This window comes from Bactrocera neohumeralis, chromosome 5 (genome assembly GCF_024586455.1).
Source record: "Bactrocera neohumeralis isolate Rockhampton chromosome 5, APGP_CSIRO_Bneo_wtdbg2-racon-allhic-juicebox.fasta_v2, whole genome shotgun sequence".
Lineage (NCBI taxonomy): Eukaryota > Metazoa > Arthropoda > Insecta > Diptera > Tephritidae > Bactrocera > Bactrocera neohumeralis.
This window is the reverse complement of record NC_065922.1, coordinates 22,627,394-22,648,939: the sequence shown is the minus strand read 5'-3', so window position 1 is coordinate 22,648,939 and position 21,546 is coordinate 22,627,394. Positions and strand designations below refer to the sequence as shown.

At 35.9% G+C, this 21,546-nt stretch overlaps 1 protein-coding gene across 9 annotated transcripts in view; it reads left to right on the top strand.

Moving 5' to 3' along the window:
- The window catches only part of LOC126759943 (monocarboxylate transporter 5), a 272,426-nt gene that overhangs the window by 189,260 nt on the left and 61,620 nt on the right, over positions 1 to 21,546 (top strand). The window contains exons 1-2 of one of the 9 annotated variants that reach the window (XM_050475184.1): positions 19,983 to 20,220; positions 20,791 to 20,977. The exons of 4 other annotated variants lie outside the window; for them this stretch is intronic. The gene's annotated coding sequence lies outside the window, so the exon portion shown is untranslated. 4 more of the 9 variants (XM_050475187.1, XM_050475183.1, XM_050475189.1 and 1 more) reach the window with 4 other exon arrangements.

Below are 21,546 nucleotides of genomic sequence, written 5' to 3'. Positions count from 1 at the left end.
AAAAAGTCATCTTGTGAAATAAAAGACAGCCTAAAACACATATGTCTATACATAAAAATATAGTTGCATGTATGCACTGTGACATAAATAAAACGGTAGTTTTATAATAATAAACCCTTTCACAAGTGTCGTGCGCGCCTTTAATACATAGGCATTGGCGTGCTGCATAAACGTTTGACAGCACATTTCTCACTGCGATTGTGAGTGTGTGAATTTGTGCAACAGAATTGTTCTACGTCCAGGCCTGTGATTACTTTGAACAACTCAATTGCGGTTTTCAATTTAGGGAGTGGAGTGAGTCGCAGCAACAAAAACAAAAGCAACAATTGGACAAGCGAATATCGACAAAAACTAAATTTTAATGGTCATACTTATTATTCTTTAATGTCCATACATAATGTTGAAATTGTACTTTTTTTAAGCTTTCGTACAAAGTACATCCTTGAAGTTTCGATGTTAGCCTTCAAAACTGATATACTTCCAATTCCGATGTCAGAAGTAAGCTTATTGAACACAACATTGTTAACTACATCCACGTTTTCTCTCATTTCAACGCTAAAAAAAAGCGTTTCAGTCAAGTTTATATGACAGACGCTATAAGAGGTCAAATTCGGGCCAGGTATTTTAAATATAAAATTTTTCCTTTTTTTGAAAATCCGAATTTTCTGAGCTAAGAAAATAAAAAAATGAAAACTTTTGCAAATTTTATAAAAATACGAATATTTTGTGTTATTTGTACTCATATTTATTAAATTTTCTTAACTTACTGTTGGGATAACAACATTTTTCTTCTTAATACATCTCTATCATCCATTGGCTACATTGATAAGTTCACTGAATGTATCACAAGATCTTTTGTTCTCTTTATTGCTATTCGGATTTTGGTTTGTCGTACCTCCCAAGTTGTTAATATCTCACTCGCCGCAATCCTCAACACAATGTGTGACTCTCCGAAACCCTAGATTTTGATCTGGTGAAAGGTATTTGTTTATATATCTGCAAAATAGCATGAATGAACAAATATTTTTTCGCAGATTAGTAAAGGTGAATATTTTCATTTTTTTAGCGTGAAGAACACATGAAAAATTTAAATTGTTTAACAAAAAATTACGTAAAATATTATTATTTAAACAATTGGATCGTGAGAAAATATCTATAATGTGACACGAACTTTTTTCTTTTTTCACAAAATTTCATCGATTTGTCTCCAGTAGTTTATGAGAAAATAATTTTACAATTTTATCGTACTCTAAATTTCAATATTCAATAACTTTAACAAAAAAAAAACAAAATTTGGATGAAGTATTTATATCACAGGGTATGCGTGTGGTGCCCTTCCTTATGAACTGCTAATTTTCAAAATCGGTGATTTTGCGAACTTTCATGTACCACTTGAAGTGGTTTGACCCAACCGTCAACAAGAAGTACTCTTTGAGTGTTATGCGTCGTTCGCACGAAGGTATTTGTTAAAAGATGCCGGATTTTCGGGCCGACAACTCTTGGTTTTTGCACCACAATAATGCACCGTCGCATTTTGCATTGATTCTTCATGAGTTTTTGCTAAATTTTTAACCAATATGGTGCCGCAAACGCCATTATTTATTTTGTTTATTTAAACCATTTTGAGTCAGTTGAAGACATTAAAGGAGAATCGCTACGCGCCTTGAAGGCTATTCCTGAAATTGACTTTAAAAACTGTTTCGAGCAATGGAAAAAACTTTTGCACAAGTATATTGCGGCCAAGGGGGATTACTTTGTGGGTGACGTCATAGATTATGAAGAATAAATTAAGGAATTTTAAATTATAAATAAAGTCTTACTATTTTTTGCTCATGGTAGTAAAAATACTCATAACTTCATCAATTTTGCTAAAATCGACTTGAATTTTGAGATAAACAATTACTGCGGTAAACAGTAAATACATCTCAGCATTTCTAGTATAGGAAATACTTCAAAGTCACCTCCTACCGGCTAAAGGACAAATTATCCCGTTGTAGATTAATTCAATTAATTACAACTATTCATACAATCAGTTATGTGGACATTATCTCAGTCGAGAAATGAATAAAATGAAATAAGTTAATATTATCGCCCGTTTCTTTAGCGAGTTAATAATAAGAATAATAAATTAATAGGAAAAGAACTTTCTTGTCAGGTTCTTAACTTCCATTTTTCATGATGCCACCAGTTACCGGGCTGTCCAACTTCAATAGGCCAAGTCAAATTTATTGGAAGCAACTACTTGCCATTCGCATAGTTAATATAGTTTCCTGTTCATTTCGCTTACATATAAGTAGATGTTATTGTGATTGCTTTTCGCAAACACAGCAACAAACATACACAAAATGTTGTACGACTAAAGTTGTTCAATTTTTCCCTGGTGGCTGAGTGCCATAGCAATACGCTCACCTTTCGTCCCATTGCCGGTGATTATAGATAAACAGCGTTCATCGAGACATGTGCTCTTATGTGTGTGCGTGTGTTTATGTCTGTAGAAACTACTTTGATTTGGTGTGTTTAAGACATATATACATACATACATAGCATGTGTTGTAGAGATTACATTCGTGGGATTGCTTTCACATTCTTGATGTTTCCTGTATGTCTAAGCGCGCGTGTGTGTGTGTGTCATTTTCCAACATTGGTCGCTGATCATTTCCGACTTGTGACTTTCTTTTATCGCTTATTGACTTCTATTCCGTGTATACATATGTGTATGTGTGTGTGTAGATAGTTCCACATGTAATAGCCACTTATGTACATTTGCTTCTATGTATGTATGTATGCGTATGTGTTCTGCGTCTATCTGAACTTAACGTTGCGTTACCAATCGCTTTTCAGCCCTTTGCGTCTCCCATTTGGCTGCAGCGGCAGTGTTCGATTCACCCCGCCTGCGGCGTGATGGCAAAAGCAAAGTGCTTCGTTATGAGATTAAATCGCATTGAATCGTATCGCATCGCATCCAATCGCCTGCTATCAGGTCGAGCTAAAGTAATGTGCGACTGTCGCTCTGTAGAAGGGTGTGCGTCTTCATTTTGACTTGCTCGCTGTCGCACTATATGTATATATGTATGTATAGATATATATGTATGTATGTATTTAGGTTAGTTTGTTGTTGTTGTAAGTGTTTCACTTATTGCCTTTGCTTGCCCTCGACTACAACGTTGTTGCTGCAACATTTGAACATTTTCATTGGTTTTTTTTCATGTTTTCTGCTTTACCGTTATACTGCGACAAGCGCCACATCGTCAATGTATTCCCCCGCGGCATGCCAATACCACATATTCCATTGACAGAGCCACTCTACTTGATAGGCAACATTTTTAGTTGGTGAGTAGTTTTTATTTTGGGTTTCTCTGATGGCGAACTGATTTCAAATCGGATATTGTGTGTATATTTAATGTTGACAGTAAGTGTACTGTTTAAATCATGGAAACATGTTTTTTCTTTATCGAAAAATGTATGAAAGAAACTGCTTTTCGCGGCCGTACTCGGAGGTGTTACAGTTCTCCTGCTTTCTTGCAACCAAAAGGAAAAATCAGAGACCCAAAAAATATATACTTCAGTGTGGAGGTAAATGATAAGCTTGTTCCTCCACCCGTCCGACCGTCAGTCTCTGTACACGTAAGATATTCAATCTTACCGCATGAATTTCGATCAGATTGAGTCCAGTTAGAACGCCTACATTCATTGAGAACTAACATTTGTTGAGGGAGATGTATTCTCTTACGATTTAGCCTGCTGGTAATTGTCCAACGCGACGTCACGTCAACGCAACGAACGTCCAGTAGTGAACTACAAAAAGCCAACGGAGCTCACCCATATCGCTGTTATTGAAACTGAAGTACCTACATATATTAATAAGCACATCTGCCTTACAGTTCCCTGAAATACGGCTAAGACCAGGCACCCAAACCAGTACAATCTTAAAAAAACTCGATGCTATAGACAAGGAGTCTAGATATCCTACCACTAGTTTTGAGCACACAGTCAGCGAACACAAGGCTATAGCGCTGCCCTACTGTTAGAGTGGATAATGACCCTCCGAATAAGCCTGCGCTCCGCAGTAGTAGATCTACTGCTTTCTTTATGACAGCAACCTTCACTTGGAAGAGGTTGAAGTGGTCAGGAAGAATAAAATTGTAGCTTCTGGAAAATTTCCGACAGTCTATTCCTCCATCAATCCTCCCGTAAGCTTTAATCAACCCTCAAAAAAGTTCACCATGTGCGATGATTCCGGTGTGCCCAAGCTCACATTGATCTAAGTACCCAGATTCTCTGAGTCTGAGAGCAGCTTCCACGGTCATACTCTTTGCGACTATATTTACAGGTGCTATAAACAGCAAGACATTCAGTGCCATAGTTGGTGTGGTTGGTAGTGCACCCCAAATACTGATGAAAGCACCTCATAGAACACTCGCCAATACTTTTGCATTCTTTGCCAGCTCCGTCTACCAAACAAAACAATCCAAAGAGTACTATACAGAGTTTTTCCGGAAAGTAATAGGACTGAGTCGATTTAAGAAAAATGTATGGAACCAATTGTTAAAATTCTTTAAAAACTTTCAAAATAGGCTCCTTCTGCGTCGATGCAGCGTTGCCAGCGCGATTTCCAAGCATTGAAGGCGTTACGGAAGGCATTCTCCGGAATACCCTTGAGACCTGCTTGGATTCTCTCTGTCGTCTCAAAATGGCGTGTGCCACTCGGAAGATTACCTCTTTGTCTCGGGATCATACATCCACGACTCGTCACCTGTGATTACGTTGTTCAAAAATTAGGGGCCACTCTCACACATGTTCAAGTTTTCTTAGCACACTTCCACTTGCCGCAATTTCTGGTCTTCAGTGAGCACTTTTGGGACATCTTCACGCACACCTTGCGCATGTTCTAGTGCTCCGTCACAGTGTTATGAACCACAGATTTTGATAAATTTAACATCTGGGCAATTAAACGAATACTTACTCGACGGTATGACTATCCAGGTGCTCGGAGACAACTCGATCGTTAGCTAGGAACGTGATCCAGTCGGTGATCCGAAGTACAGTCATGGCGGAAGAAAATGAGTCCTATTACTTTCCGGACAAACCCTGTAGGCGTAACTGTGGTATCATAGAGCTAAAAAACTGTTTGCCAGTGGATCCTGCTGCTTAAGATGCGCCCAAGTGACTTAACTCATGTTAGCAGGCCGAAGACGTGTTCTTTCCATTGATGGCAGATGCCTTTTTGATATTTCGTACTTCCTCGTACATAAAATTTGTTAGGTTTTGCTAAGATTTATGGAGAGGCCGTGCTCAGTAGCCGAATCGCAGACTGAATCATTGAAAACCATGATCCAGAGAAGTGGCGAGGAAACTCTCCCTTATGATATGATCATATTCACGTTTCGTTCTTCCCGTGCTTTCCTCCATTCCGCCACGATCGTACTAACGCAAAGCAATTTGAAGATAAGATGCTTAAGGTTCGATTCAACTCCAAACTACAGGGAAGTTACATGCAGGTAATGCATATTTCTGAGCAATCTGTGTATATGCCATATAAATACATCTTTGGTATTGCTACCACTACATGCATACATCAATGCTTTAAATACAGTTGCAAGAAAATTATTTGAATTGTTGTAGCACTTAAGATCCTTGACTTTGCAGCAAGGCGACGCCAAATGGCTTGCCACTGCTTTCTGTAGCCGGCACACTGACGCCTCCAGCTGATGTCTTGACTTTCTGGCTGATGCTTGCGCTCACTAACTGTCTGGCCAAAGGTGCATGCATGTGTGTGTGTGTGCTTGTATAAAGGGCTTAAACTGTATCTATGTACAGACTTGGTTAGTTGGCTTTGGGTTTTCTTGTTCTTGTTGTTGTTGGTGGTGCTGCTGCTGCGTGTATCTTGTATCTGCAATCTGATGCTCGGTTTCGTTTTCAGTGCATTAAGCAATGCTATCCGCATGCGATACGCTTTTAACTTAATATCCTTAGTTTACACACATGTGCGCTTACAGCAAGCAATCACCCACACACACCCATGCATGCAGGCGATATTAGCCCGCAGCACACGTGGAAAAGCTGCAAGATAAAAAGCAAAGAGCTTAAAATAGACACGAACGAAGCGGGCACGAAATAACTTCATTGCGTTGGCGATGCGCGGCGGGGAAACGATGCGGGTGGGCCGGGCGAAGTAACTGTAACAAAATTAAATTTGTGCAGCTGCATATGTACGTGTGTGTTAATGTGTGTGCATGCTGGCTCTGCTTGCTGCGTTGCACTCTGTCGTCGAATGTTGATAAAGCAGTTGCAGTTGCTGTGTGCTGTGCTGTCTGTGTACATACCTACTTATATAGTATGTTCAATATATGTACATATGTATATATATTATATGCACATCTGAAAATAAATTTATATTAAAATGTTTAAAATGAGATTGCCTTTCTTGACTTTTCACTCTGCGTGCTGATGCTGATAATAACATATATAGTATGTAGTCATATGACAACTCCAATGAATTCTTCAGCAAAGGTAAATTTATTATTTCTTCATTTATTTTGAAGCCGTATATACCATTCATATGCCATTCTCAAGAGATATCGTAATTTTAATAATTTCCTAAATGTATGCTATATTATTTGACAGACTATATTTATTATATAAATTTGAGTTTATACATATAGATGTTCTTGGTTTCCGATTTCACAGTAAATAAATACAACGTATTTATGTATACCTCTTACACTTATACACTTTGAAGCTAAAAGGAAGAACTTGCTATTTTCAAGAGTTATATTTGCTAGTCGAAAAAGTATTTTCGTATTTCTAATCAAACTTAAATTATTTTTTTTTATATGTATACTAATAAATAAATAAACAAATATGTACCATTTTGGTCGATCACTTTTTGCAATTTTTCCACTGGAGACATTCTTCCATCAATGTAAATCTAAATTTCGAAATTTCCAGAACGGAAGTCTGAACCATTATTGTGCTACACGAGCTGATACAGCTTCGTGTCCGTAAACTTCACAAATTTCATTGGTGGCTTGCGTGGCATTCTTCCCTTTTTTATACAAAAATTTCCAAACATAGCGAATTTATTCATTATTTTCACTAATTTTAGAACAGCTGTAACTGTTTTCCAACTTGCTCTAATTTAATTTAATTTTTTAATTAAATGAAGCATAAAATCTCACCTTGCCAACACTATATGGTATGACACAATGTGATTTGTAGCGCTGGAGATATACGACTGCAACGACATCTATTGACAAAATGCGAAAAGACTTTTTCGACTACCCAATATTAAGAATATTTTCTTATTTTGTTTCGATACATAATGCATTTGAACAAATTATTGTTGGGCAAAAATGAAAGTTTTTTTCTTATAAAAAATCTAACGGTTTACAAAAAATTCTAACATAGTTGTTGACTTAGACTTTTTCAAATCTTTTTCAAGATCAAAGCTCAAATTTTAAACGTAAAGGGTAAGTTCTTCTTGATATCACAAAATAATGCTTCAAAATCATAACACATCTTTTTTTATGACTTTTGTTGTTTGTTTTTCCACAAAATCATAGATATTTGATTTCTCAATTCGTGTCTTTATTTATTATTTTTATACGCATTTTTGAGAACAATTTGATGATTATAAAATGCAATATAACCTGGCATACTTAAACTTTGCCTACATCTAGGATTAATGACAATTAGAAAACTACAGTTAGTCTGTTAGGATATAAGTTAATAAAATCGTATGTTATTATTTACCTCAAGAGACCTAATTCAACCGGAATTTGACAGAAAGTGTTTTATTACATATTCTGAAGAGGATATATGGTATTATGCTTGCCACGATGTTTGTGACATCCAAGGGTATCTTCCCATAAATTATATGTGTAAACGATCTGAACGAGCTGGGTTGATTAAGGCATGTATATCTGTCTATAAACGAATTAGTCCCTCAGTTTTTTAGATATGCATATGACCTGTCCTTTTGTCACCAATATAATATTATATATTGGTTTTATTTTAATTTATTTTTATTTTATTTTACTTTATTTTATTTTATTTTATTTTATTTTATATTATTTTATTTTATTTTATTTTATTTATTTTTTTTTTTTTGTTTTTAAGCAGAAAACATATTTTTAATCGAAAAATACAACAATACCTTACTATCAAAACCAAAATATCACCTTTGTATTTTTACCTCCATTTCTTTATATTTCTCTCTAATAATTCTCATCTCGATTTACTAACTATTTACATTATTGCTGGCAACAGCGACACCTTCGGTAAGCCTACTTACTGGCATCTACCTGTAAATTTAGTACAAACAACAAAATACTATCATAAGTATACAAGGTCTGTCGCAAAAGAAACAGAACTTTTTAAATAAAGACTGTTTCTGGTGGCGCCACCTATTATTGGGTATATGAAATAAAAAATTTGATCTTTGTTGACATTTCGTAAAAATTTTAAGCCAATTGGATAACTACAATCGATGTTATCGATCAAAAAGTGACAGCAGCTTTTGGTCATCGGTCGTAAAATGAAAAGAACAAATATTAAATTTTGTTTTAAACTTGGGAAAACGTTTACTGAAACATTTCTAACGATGAAAAAAGTTTATGGTGATCAGTGCCTATCCCGCAGTAATGTGCATGAGTGGTTTAAGCGATTCCAAGAAGGTCGTGAGGACCTCTGTGACAATAAGAAGTCTGAGGGTATTGTGCACCGAGAGTTCGTCCCACCTGGCCAAACGATTAATGCTGTGTTTTACCTTGGTGTTATGAAGCGTCTTTTGTCACGATTCGTCGTGCTCGACCACAATACCGTGAGGCAGGGTCCTGGCGCCTGTTGCACGATAATGCGCCGTGTCATCGGCCGACGCTTGTTACTGATTTTTTGACAAAAAACTCCATATTAACCATTAATCACTCACCCTACTGACCTGATCTGGCACCCTGTGATTTTTACCTATTTAGAAAACTTCATATGCCCATTAAAGGAAACTGGTTTCAGGGCATTTCAGCTATCCAAAAGGCGACGACCGATATTCTCAAGAGCATTCCGAAAAATGACCTTAAGCACTCATTTGAAATGCTAATTGACCGGGCTAGATGCTGTATCGAATCACAAGGAAACTAGTTTGAATAAAAAAATATAACTTTTGAAAAATATTAATTTTTTGTTGTTTTTTTTTAACAGTCCTGTTTCTTTTGCGACAGACTTTGTATGACATTTTACACTTAAATACGAAAACACATACGCAAACGAAAATGTTGAAGCTTAATACAAAACACACAAATTTGTTGTTTTTTTTATTTACATACTAAAATGTAGCGATTTGTCGTACCGTCTGTGTTAATAGTTAGTAAATGCGATAGCATTTCTTATTAATTTTTAAGCTTGCTGACGATATAAAAGACTACTAACACATACGTACTTGTTTTGCTGTAAATGTTGGCTTGAAAATATATTTTGGGTTATTTTCCTTATCTGCTTTTATTACTTTTTGCATATCTAAATATAAAAATTTTCAATTTTAATTTCTTAACTTACAAACTGCAGTGATTTTGACAGGAAATATGAAAAATTCATCCGATTAAAAATTAAATTAAATTTCACATGAAAATAAGTTTTGCTGATGCATGAGAATTCGTGTTTATAACAACAATATAAAACTTTTTTCGGGCTTTGCAAAAATAATATCAAAAGTCATTTACTATCTTTAGGTTTAATATGTAAACCTTACATATGTTACGTATACGCACCAGCGCTCAAAGTAAAAGGGAATTCATATCACCAACTTTATGTTCATTTGCTATGACAGGTTTAATCTATGAATATGCATGTGTGCATGTTTAGAAAATACAAATAAATATAAATATTAATATATATAATTCAAAGATTTATAATAATTTTGGTAAAATGATTTAGTAGTGTAACCTACTTCTCTCTTATTCATGGCAATGATTTTCTATACAAAAATATTTAACAACAAACAACAGTATCACTTAGTTCAAAAGTTATTTGGGAAAATCATCAAACACGAAACTTATACACAGTTTATCAAAAGCATTTGCGAAATGTGGCACATATGCTCCAGTGGCTTAACTGAAAGTGATTATTTCTCTATAAGTTTGCACACGCATCTACATATCTTTCTCTGCACTTAAATTCGCTTTGTTCGGTGGATTTTTAAATTTGTGGTGCTAGTGATGCTTTTATTATTCAAAGTTGTTTACCGAAGCGTATTTATGTATGTCATGGCCATTTATCATCCATCAGAACTGAATAAGCTTTTCACGAGCATTTTCATTCATCTTCTTTTACAAATTTTATTTCTGCCTTTAAAGCTAACGCATTTTGTTAAGAGAATAAATTCGTTGACTGGGTGTGAATATCTGGCAATTATATAAATAAGCTTATAGCTTATATAATCCCTTTCAAACCAAATACATCGTTCTACCTTAGAGAATCTTTTTAACAGTGGATTGGATTTATTTAAAAGAAGTAAATAAAACTGTATTACATAAAATTAAATGCAATTTTTTGACTTTGGATTTCAGCTTGAACATAAAACTTGAAGTTCAAGATATCGGAATCCTGATGTGTAATATATTAAAGTTTTATGGGGTTAATTGAAGAAATAAAGGCGCACATCCTCGCAATATGTCTATAAATATATTGACGTATTTACGAGAGAAAGATACATTGAACAAAACATTCAAGAATATAAAAGGTACTAATCTGAATAGGAAAATCAAAAATTAAAAAAATGAAATTAAAGACATGGACAAAAGTCTGGGAAATGGCTATACAGGAGACTGATAACTAACCGACCATCCGACTGATGGTTTCAAAATGGAATGCAAAGTAAGGCCGAAGTATCCTCCAATGATCCTAACATCTCTCCTTCTATCATAATGAATCAACATCATCCGAGAGGATCTACTTATTGTAGAGAAGTTCTATTGAATAACTACAGGAAGATACGAAAAGCAACCAGGCCAGATCAGCAGCAGGAAGGATTTAAGCTCCCTGATAGGAGACTTGAAAAGAATTAAGGTTCTCGGTCACAAGAACATTTTCGGCAACGTAAAGACAGACATGTTGGTAAAGTTAGCAGTTTCTTTAGACAAATCCAAGGTAGAATAAATACCATGCCCGCAGAGAACGATGAAAAGAGAGCTTTATATGCATTTTGAACAAATAGCCCAGAGCAGATGGAAATGAATATTAAACTACAAGCTAAAAATATATATGGCTCTAGTATGATAGGAATAGCACCAAGGAGTTATTAAATAGATTCAGAAATAGCATGCAAACATTTATATCTTTTGGAGAGCATGCGCTAAAAATCTGCCTGCTTTATAACAATATTTCCCGCTGCTGCAAGGAAGCGTATAAGGAAACGGTTTTCTACTTAATCTGTAAATGTTCAGCTCTATCATAAACGCGGCACAAAATACGTGGAACTCATCAGGCACCAAACCTTGAAAGGCTGTCTACAAAAACCATAACGAATAAAAATAATTTCATTAAGAGTCTCAATTGCTTTAAGCAAAGCGTGATAACAAAATTATTAAGTCATAAAACTCAACCCGATGGAACGAGTCCATGATGGCAGCCAACCTTATCTTATTTTACGTACCTGACAAAAACGATTACGAATTAAATTTGAATGAATGCTTTATCTTTAAAAGTTGTTAGACGGAAGAAGAATAAGTTTTCGTTCGATTTGGCATACGTTAAGTAGTGTAAAGGGAATTTTTATTCTCTCACAACATCTAAGTTACGATTTGTGACAACCAAAACTAAATGATACAGCTATCGGGTAGTGTTTATCAAAACGGCCAGCATAAGCAAACGATGGGCTTTTAAATTATTGATGTCTGACTCGCCATCCGAGTAAGCTTCATCTTCCGTTTTTGAAAGGTGTACATCACCTCGCCCCATAATGAGCTGTAATAGAAAATAGTCAGTTTGAAGTATAATAATTTGTTTATTATGTCCTATTCGTACAGCTTTAAAATGGGCTAAAACAAGCGCCATCCATTCCATCGAATGTTAATTTGAATCCTTTACGCTCTTTTTTATTATTAAGGCTTCATTGACCACAACTTTATTTCGTAAAACATTTTATGCAATCAGTTCACACCGTCATCTAGACTACACTTAAAATACTCACATTCACAGTTTCTGAGTTGCAGTGTTTTAAAATGTAACCATGCAGTTTAATCAGCTCTATCAATTTATTATTACTATATGTTTATCAAAACTACAGTTCTTAGGTTTGGATGAATGATTGCTGGGTGGCAAATGATCCGATCACCATGAAATATTTCTGTGCCTTCTATATACCATATAGTTCCCTATACAATATCCTACTTTCTTGATCGGATCACAAATCGAAGCGAGCAAAATTTTGTGCAAAACAATTTAAAAAAAAAAAAAACGACACCATTTTGACAAGCTTCTACTGTAGACCATCGTACTGTCAATATTTTCTATTAAAAAATATGTTTTATGGTTTCATCACCGTAGATGCTCAGTGGAGGAGCTTTTATTAGCGCAGTTGGAAATCGCGTATAACTCGAAAAACATTTAATTTGTTTTTCAGAAACTATATGCATATTATTGAATTATACAAGGTGCGTTCCAAAGAAAACTGGACTTAAAAAAAAAACAGAACAAATGGTTTTTTTGGCAAAATCAATTTATTTTATTGAAAATAGTCTCCTTCTGCTTCAACCCTGCTTTTTGCCGGTTAATGTTTAAAATGTGATTTTTTGTCAAATAATCGGTCATAATGAATCTTGGAATGTTGGACTCTGAGAAAATTTGAGTCGTCTGTCAATTTGTGCGGAACAAACCGTGCACACACCTTTCGTAAGCCCAAATGTTCGGTTAAAATGCGATAAATCGATGTTTTGGAGATGTTCAATTCCATTTCAATGAATTTCAATGATGATTTCGTCTGATTTTTGATAAATTCACTCACAGTTTCGACGGAATTTCCGGTGATCACGGATTTTGATTGGCCCACTTGTTGATCATCATTTATGTTTTCACGACCACTTTGCAAACTTTCAAACCCCTCTTGCACTCTGCTACTGGATAGCCAATCATCGCCATAAACTTGTTTCATCAATTGAAACGTTTCGGTAAAAGTTTTACCAATTTTAACACCAAATTTAATGTTGACTCCTTGTTCGAAGCTCATTTTCGCACCGATAACACAAACATACTGACACTTAAAACACAATAATTTCATTTCCAATCCATGAAATGTCATGAAATTTTCACTGGAAAATCGATAAAGAGAGCAGATTCTAACGCACCTGTCGACATACAAGTATAGATGGCACCACCACAGGGCGCTAGATTCAAAAAGTTCCGGTTTACTTTGCAAAGCACCTTGTATATAAGTAATTGAAACTGCAAATACCCCGTGTGTGTCTTAAGTAAATGTGTCTTAAGAGTAGATTCGATAGCAATTTTACACCATACTGTTAATCAATTTAACTACCTTAGCTCAACTAGTTTTTAGTTATGCTCATTCCAGCACTAGGGAAAAGGAGCTCTCCCATTTATCTAAATTTTATAGGAGACTTATTTATTTCCTTCTTCTATTGTTTTGGAAAGTACTAAGGGATGTAAAATATAGTGCCTATCTTGTCTATCTGCGTATATTAAATAAACTAAATAAACGTAAAGTAAACAGAATGTCCACAAAATTGTATCCGAAATTTAGTTTTAAATTTCCAAAATGAAACTTTTTTAAATAGTTGAAGGAAACATAAACTTGTGGTGTAACTGTATACTCTTACATAAATACGATTTCTAAAGCCTATTTCGTTGCCTTAGAAAGCAGTTTTGCGATTACTTCTTATTGTTTGTTGTTGTAGGGCTATTGCTGATAAGAAGAACCTCCTACACTTATCTAACAATTACATGCCAAGAATCACACGCCTACAAACAAAGTGGTGAGTGTAAAAGAACGTAAAGCGAAAGACGGCGAATAAATAGGCTTTTAAAAGCTGTTGACATTTAGTAAATGTTTCATACAATTGCTACTCACTTACTCGCAACAGAATGACTGTTGTATGAACACACATATAATAAGCGGAAGTAAAATATTTAAAATCAGATAAGCGGCTAAATTACCGTGAATTGCCTATCGACAATCGCGTAAGAGAGTCAGCTACTGTTGGCAATATTGCTGGCATGAATGACTCCGCCTTGAATTCAAGCGTTGAGTTGTGGGAGGCGGGTGTAGTCGTTATTGAAGCGAGTTTTTAATAGATACGATTTTCTTCTGTGTGCACTTGTAGTCTCTTTGGACAATTCTGCTATCTCCTAAAGATGTCTTTTATGTGCCTTGATTTTTATTGTTAATGACAGAGGTTTGTTGTTTGTTTTTAAATTGGTGCATGAATCTCTTGTTATCTTTGTTTGATCTCAGTGAAATTAACGGTTAGTTGAAATAATATACAATTCCAGCTTATTTAGTACTGGGCTCTGTCCTCTGTTTGTCGTTGTGAGTCCTTAACATAGCGCGGTTGCCAAGATTAATTTTGAACTAGACTGAAATTTACTAAGGCTTCTGAATTCGTGAGAATTTTTCTAAATTTAACATTTTTCAAAATATTGGCCATCTGATGCTATAATATTTTAAAATCTCTCTGACAATTTGTCGATTCCATCCCTAAAGAACTACGACGAGCCAATTTTTGATATTCTGTTGTGATGTGAATAATTTTTCAGTGTGAGCGTACTGTATACGTAGGTTGGCTTCGATATTTCGGGATTTGGCAACCAAAGTGTTGCAATCTAGCATGATGTTTGATGTTACACATACTTAGAACGTTTGACATACCGCCGCTATTTGTATTGATTACAGTAACTTGAAATATTCATCTCGAACAAAAAATGGAATCAAATCGCCAACACTTTCGCGCGTTTATTTTTCACAACTCTCGTCGCGGATTAACACATCAGTGTATTTATGAACTTAATTCAGCTATGAAATTCCAGCAAGGACAAATATTTATCGATGGTATGATGATTTCAATAGAGATAATATCGCCAGATCTTCTAGTGATCTGTCGTGAGATAGGGACAACTATAGATATTAGTGGAAGAAGTATTGAAAAATACGATAGCGGTGCTTCAAACGATCATGGACGCGTCGTGAAGATAAGATTGGTCACCTGTATAGGTGTTTCAAGATGAGCTGGATCCAACAAAAATTAGTAGCTTACGAAGCACTTCCGTGCAAATGGTTGCCTGTTTTTTTGGAACAACTTAACATATATCAACCATGCCAGTAGAGCAATGCAGAACAGTAAATTCGGAGTGATACAAAATCATTTGTTTGCCAGCTGTCTTTCAAGAAATCAGGAAACCCAACCGCCGTATAGTTCTGACGTGGTCCTACGTGAATGACTTCTTTTTATTTCCGTACGATCGATGTTAAGAATGCATGTTTTGAAGATACCTCAACCAGAGTGACAAAAGTGCAAACGTATGCAAAAGTATACGAATCGAAATATTTTTAAAAATATTAAAGAGATTTTCGTTGATTTTTTTTTTTTTTGTAACATGAGGCCGAGCCTTGCCTTGATGGAAAATTGTTCTCTTCGAAATTTCGAGCTTTTTTCGGCATTCGTTCACTTCAATTTGATGAGTTTTGGATGGTAGCGTTACCCATTATCATCAGTTACAACCTCAGGCAAAGCCGACTTCTATTTTAGTGCTTAAGTAGCATTTCTGATATTCAAAATCATCTTTCAACATTTCTTGGCTTCAATCTATATGGCTGTCCAGGTCTTCTAAGTATAGAACAAAAAGACCATCGTAAATGTACAAGGCACCTTGAGCCAGGCACTCATTTACTGAGAGGGCTAATATCTACTCCAGCCAATTTGCCGGGTTTGTAGACAGTATGATACTCTAGTGAATGCTATCGGAAGTCGCACTTCGTTGAAGTACATCTGTTGTTATCATAATTGCTGTCATTTCTGCTTTAAAAACATTACAATGGTCTGACCGTCTGAAACAATACTTCAACCTTCCCCTTTAGCTTCGACTCTCCAGCGACTCAAACAACCAATGAAGACCAAAACTTCACCTTTTCGACAGAGTGAAGCCGAGAACCCTCCAATGAGGGAAGGGATATATCCGGGGTTTTTGTAACTTCTTTCCGTCCAGCTAGCTAGCACATTGAGGTATCCTTGTGTTAGTTCGTATACGGTATCAAGCAATTTTTCTTTAGCCACGAGAGAAAATTTATCTGCAAAGGCTATCATTAGACAGTCTCGTCCTTCCAATTCTTTCAATTAATCATTTTAATTGAGGCTCAGAGTAAAACAGATAGAACTCCTCCTTGCGGTGTGCCTCTATTGATCTTTCCTAGTACCATTACAGTAACTTTCCAACGTATCTACCGAATATTGGAACAATCGAATAGTAATCAAAGGAAACAACACAAATATTTACAAACCCAGTATTAAGTATAGTATATACAAAGCTGTAAGCGACAGTCCTCTAATGAGTAATTACTGTAGTATTTTTATGCCCTCATGCGACACCTTTCACTTGTTTATGACTATTATCAATTTCCTTATTGAATTTCATTAATTTTGCCAAATTTCCTTAATGTAACGTCATTGGAAATTCACTCTTCACCAGTGGCATAAAAAACACAATCACAGCCAACAAGATAGCCGTCGTCAAGAGGCATGGAAGCACCACATAATGACTTAAGATGCTTGCAGGTATGCCTTTTTAGTTGTCTCCTTTTCAAGTGGTTTTCCTGCTTGCCGCTTGCAGCTCAACGTCTGCTCGCTTTCCTCTCACCTGCGAATTGTGCAAAAAGCTCATTGTGTGCAAGCCTAAACGGATTACATGTTCATTTCCACTGAAGGCGAAAGGCAAAGCAGACAGCTCAATATATTTCGCATTTATATGAGTGGATACTTCAAAATATTGGAACACGAATACATGCATGTATGTATAGATACGTGTGTATACGAGAGCATATCTCAGAAGAAGTACCATTTGTGGAGATCCTTATTTTTTAAGTGCTTGGCTGTTGAATATCTTACATTTTAGTGGGTGCAAAAAAGGCATTTTCAGTCAACGATTATTCAGAAAAATTATAACTATTTTCTTTGATTTCTTGGTGTTATAGTTATTACCACATTGCTATTAAAAAAATCATCTGATATAACAAAACATATATAAAAGATTTCTCTGATTTAAACTTTTAACTTGGATACATCAGCCCTTTTGGTGGCTTATTTCAGAGCCATTTAAGTCGAAAGCATCAGGTTATATGGATATATAGTATATCCATAGCACTTTGTGAAAGTACTTACTTTCTGAAGTCTCTACTGTGTGACTAAATGGTTTGATTGCATACTAGAGACTCCACTCTCTGACCCATCATGGATCTACCAAGCGCCTTTAGGCCTCTTCTTCCATTATTTCAAAACTATTTTTATTAATCCTTAACAAGATACTCAGCAGTCGGTTCGGCTTCGTTCGCAGCAACTCGGGCTGACGTATGGAACGACTTGGCACATTTTACGTCGAGATCTTAAGATCCGAAGTTTTCGAGACAAATTTTGTTTAGCAGTGAGGCTTATTGGGTATGTAAACAAGCAAAATTACTGCATTTGAGACAAAGAGCAACCTGAAGAAATTCAAGAGCTGCAATTTCCATCTATAAACAGCAACGGTTTGATATGGTTTGTGGGCCGGCGGAATCATAGGTTCAAAAATGGTGCCGACGTTATCGCGATATAACAACCGACAATCTGATGCCTGAAATTGAAGGTCGCGATCTTGGTGACATTTGATTTCAACAAGACGGCGCCACTTCCAGCATCAATCAATTGAGTTATTGAGAGAATTTTTCGGTGAGCAGGTAATTTAAAGTTTTGGGCCGTTTGATTGGCCACCAAGATTATGTGATATCACACCGTTTGACTTTTTTCTGGGAGGATATGTAAAGGCTATGCGGACAATCCCGCTTCGGTTGATGCCTTGGAGCAAAACATCAGTCGTATCATTCGCCAGTTAGCAGTTGAAATGCTCGAACGAGTCATTGAAAATCATCGGATGGACCATCTGAGACGTACCCGCGACCAACATTTGAGAGAGATAATATTCAAAAAACAAATGCCATGGAATGTTCTTTCGAATGGTATTAAACATTCCCCATTTAATTTGAAGTTTCTGTGGTTTCTTTAAAAAGTTAGGGAACCTCGAAATAGATAAACTTTTAAAAAATTTTATGTTTTGTATATGCGATTTAATGATAAAAATTGATGGTGAAGAATTAAATGCAAAAAAGTGTCCGAGATTTTGATGGAAAAACGGACTTCAACCACTCTTAGTATTCACCTAAAATAGCTCCAAGTGACTATTTGCTATTGCCAAAACTGAAAACCAATAGGAAAGCAGCAATTTAAGATGATATTCCAGCCTTTGAAGCAGCTAAACCCGAGGTACTAAACGAGGTACTAAAGGACACTTCTATAATTAATCTCCCGATGAAATAAATGCTGGTTATTAATGGTGTTTTCTGTACGACCATTACTCTTGTACAAGGTGCTTTCCAAAGTAGACAGGACTTTTGAATCTAGCGCCACTGGTGACGCCTTCTATATGTCGACTGGTGCGTTAGAATCTGCTATCTTTAACGATTATCCAGTGAGAACTTCATGACATTCCATGAAGTGAAGTTATTGCGTTTTAAGTGTCGGTAGGTTTGTGTTATCGGTGCGAAAATGAGCTTCGAACAAAGAGCCAATATTAAATTTTGTTTTAAAATTGGTAAAACTTTTACCGAAACGTTTCAATTGATGAAACAAGTTTATGGCGATGATTGGCTATCCAGTAGCAGAGTGCACGAGTAGTTTCAACGTTATCAAAGTGGTCGTGAGGACATAAATGTTCGATCAACATGTGGGCCAATCAAAATCCTTGATCACCGGAAATTCCATCGAAACTGTGTGTGAATTCATCAAAAATCAGTCGAAATCATCATTGAAATTCATGAAAATGGAATTGAACATCTCCAAAACATCGTTTTATCCCACTTTGACCGAACATTTGTGCTTACGAAAGGTGTGTGCACGGTTTGTTCCGCACACATTGACTGACGACCAAAAATTGCTCAGAATCCGCCCGTCAAAAAGCTGTGTTGAAGCAGAAGGAGATTATTTTGAATCAACTTATTTTAGAGTTTGTAGAAAAACCCATTTGTTCTGTTTTTGTTTAAAGTCCTGTTTACTGTGGAACACGCCTTGTAGTATCACTACTTTAGAATTGTGGTTCCGTAAATATCCAACTTTACCAAAAATCTACAGCCTCTATCGTTCACTTCCACAAATGTAATCTTTGTATCTAACTTTTCCATACCTGACGGATTCACTAAAAGCAGACATAAGAAAGCCTGGACTCACAGACATTACTGTCCTTACTTTATCTCTGGATTTATTTTTTCGGCAGGTTTTTGGCACATCTTATTAGTCTATAAATTATTTATATTCCTCTTGATTATAGTGATCATTTAAATGGACTATATGAAATTAAAGATGGTTCGTTAATATTCAATCTTGTATTCCAAGTCACTTCGGTACTGCGACATAAAAATTTAGTATCCATACGTTATGAGTTATCGCTGACTCTTAAAAACATCAACACCAGATGTCGCTGTAAATTAGCTTAAATGTTTATTCGTAAAAGCTTCAGGTACTCAACAATGCTTATACCCCTTAAGCTTTGCGAGCTTTTTCCGTCACTTAATGTATTTATTAACCAAAGCATCAAACTAAAAACTTTGGGAAGCTTTCATATATCAGCAGAAAAGCTCACCTTGTTACCTTCCGTATAAGTTAGTAATAATGAAGAACTTGCCACGTGCAGGTGAGTGTTTTGAATCCCAAAGGCCAATAACTTACACTTTTGAAATCAGATGCATTTCACACGCGTTGCTGGTGGCTGCCGGTGCAGTTGGCGCACGGACGCAGTGACAACTTTTCAAAGACTCACAAGTGGCAAATACATACATATAATACAGTTAACGAGCAAACAAACAAAGCCGGGATTGAAACTGATTAGCTGCAGGACACGCTATGTGAATTGAGCTCTTGATAGCTGTGATTAGTTGCTAAGCTATGGCAGCTTTGACAAATGCAAGCGTTGTTTGAAGCGGTTTGTACGTGTGTGTGTGAAGTGATGTGACAAGTGAAAGTGGAGTGGCATGAAAACAAAATCCTCAGGTGTTCACGCGTCAAAAAAACTAATATACATTTGTGTGCATTTGTAAGTGCTTGAGCTCTGATGACAGTGCTCAGCCTCAACACTCATATGTCAATCAAGGCTTGATTGATTTTGAAATCAAAGGAAAAATAATTATGGATTTCAGTTGAAGCTTAAATGTTCATATGCAATTGTGTATGCATGCATATATAACTGCACATAAAATAAGAGTTTAACAGTCAACGCTGCAAAATATTCTTGCCACAGTGCCATTAGTATCCATTTATTTCCAACGAGAAGCCATAATAAAATTCATAACCACTCGCCATGCATTAACCATAAAATATTATTAAAGAGCCAAGCTTCAAAAATATATACACAACTACATGTGTGTGTGTGTGTGGGTGATTGTGTATATGCAACAGCAACTGTATAATTGACAGCGGAATACGAAACGTGTCATTGTGCTAATTGTATTTCTTCGATTTTTGCCGGCTGCATAACGGGAAATCAATGCATCAGTCCACGTGCTGTATTCAAATATCCTAACATACATATATGTACGTGTTTGGACACGTGTTTGTGCATGTGCATGTGTGTGAACAGTGCATGCAATGCAGCAAGGATGCGGCAACTACTCGGTCATGCTCGGCGTTGTCCATGACCCTCAACGTAAGCTACACGGGCGTTTGCCGCTGTATTTGAGCTTGTAAGTGAAACGGTAACTATAACGGTAATAAGAAAGCTTATTGCGGCTGTATAAATTTCTGACAAAAACTAGTGTAACCAATGCAACCGATAGACAACTGCAATGGTGTTGGTGAAAGTATAAAAAAATTGTATGTGTTTCATTTGTTGTTGCTGGCCTGCTTTGCTACTTTTCTGCTGCTTCTTTTGTGCTTTGATTTAACTCATGTGGCAGCAACCATTGTTTTAGCTGAGGTGCGATTGTGGTTTGTTAGGTGTTAACACATATACATATGTATTTATATTGGAATAGTTGCACATCCATATGTACGTATGAGCACTCTATGACCCACTAGGATATTGGTTCAATTAACAATTGTTTAAACTTAATTTAATACCCTTAATGGGGTGAAACAAGTTTGCTAAGAAGTTTGTAACAATAAGAAGGAAATGCTGGAGAAAAATATACAACAACATATGTATATATTAACGATCAGCGTAACGAGCTCACTTTATTTAGGCCATCTGACTGTATAAAATTTTTTGAAATATCAATTATCTGAGATATATAAATATTCACCAACCATTTAT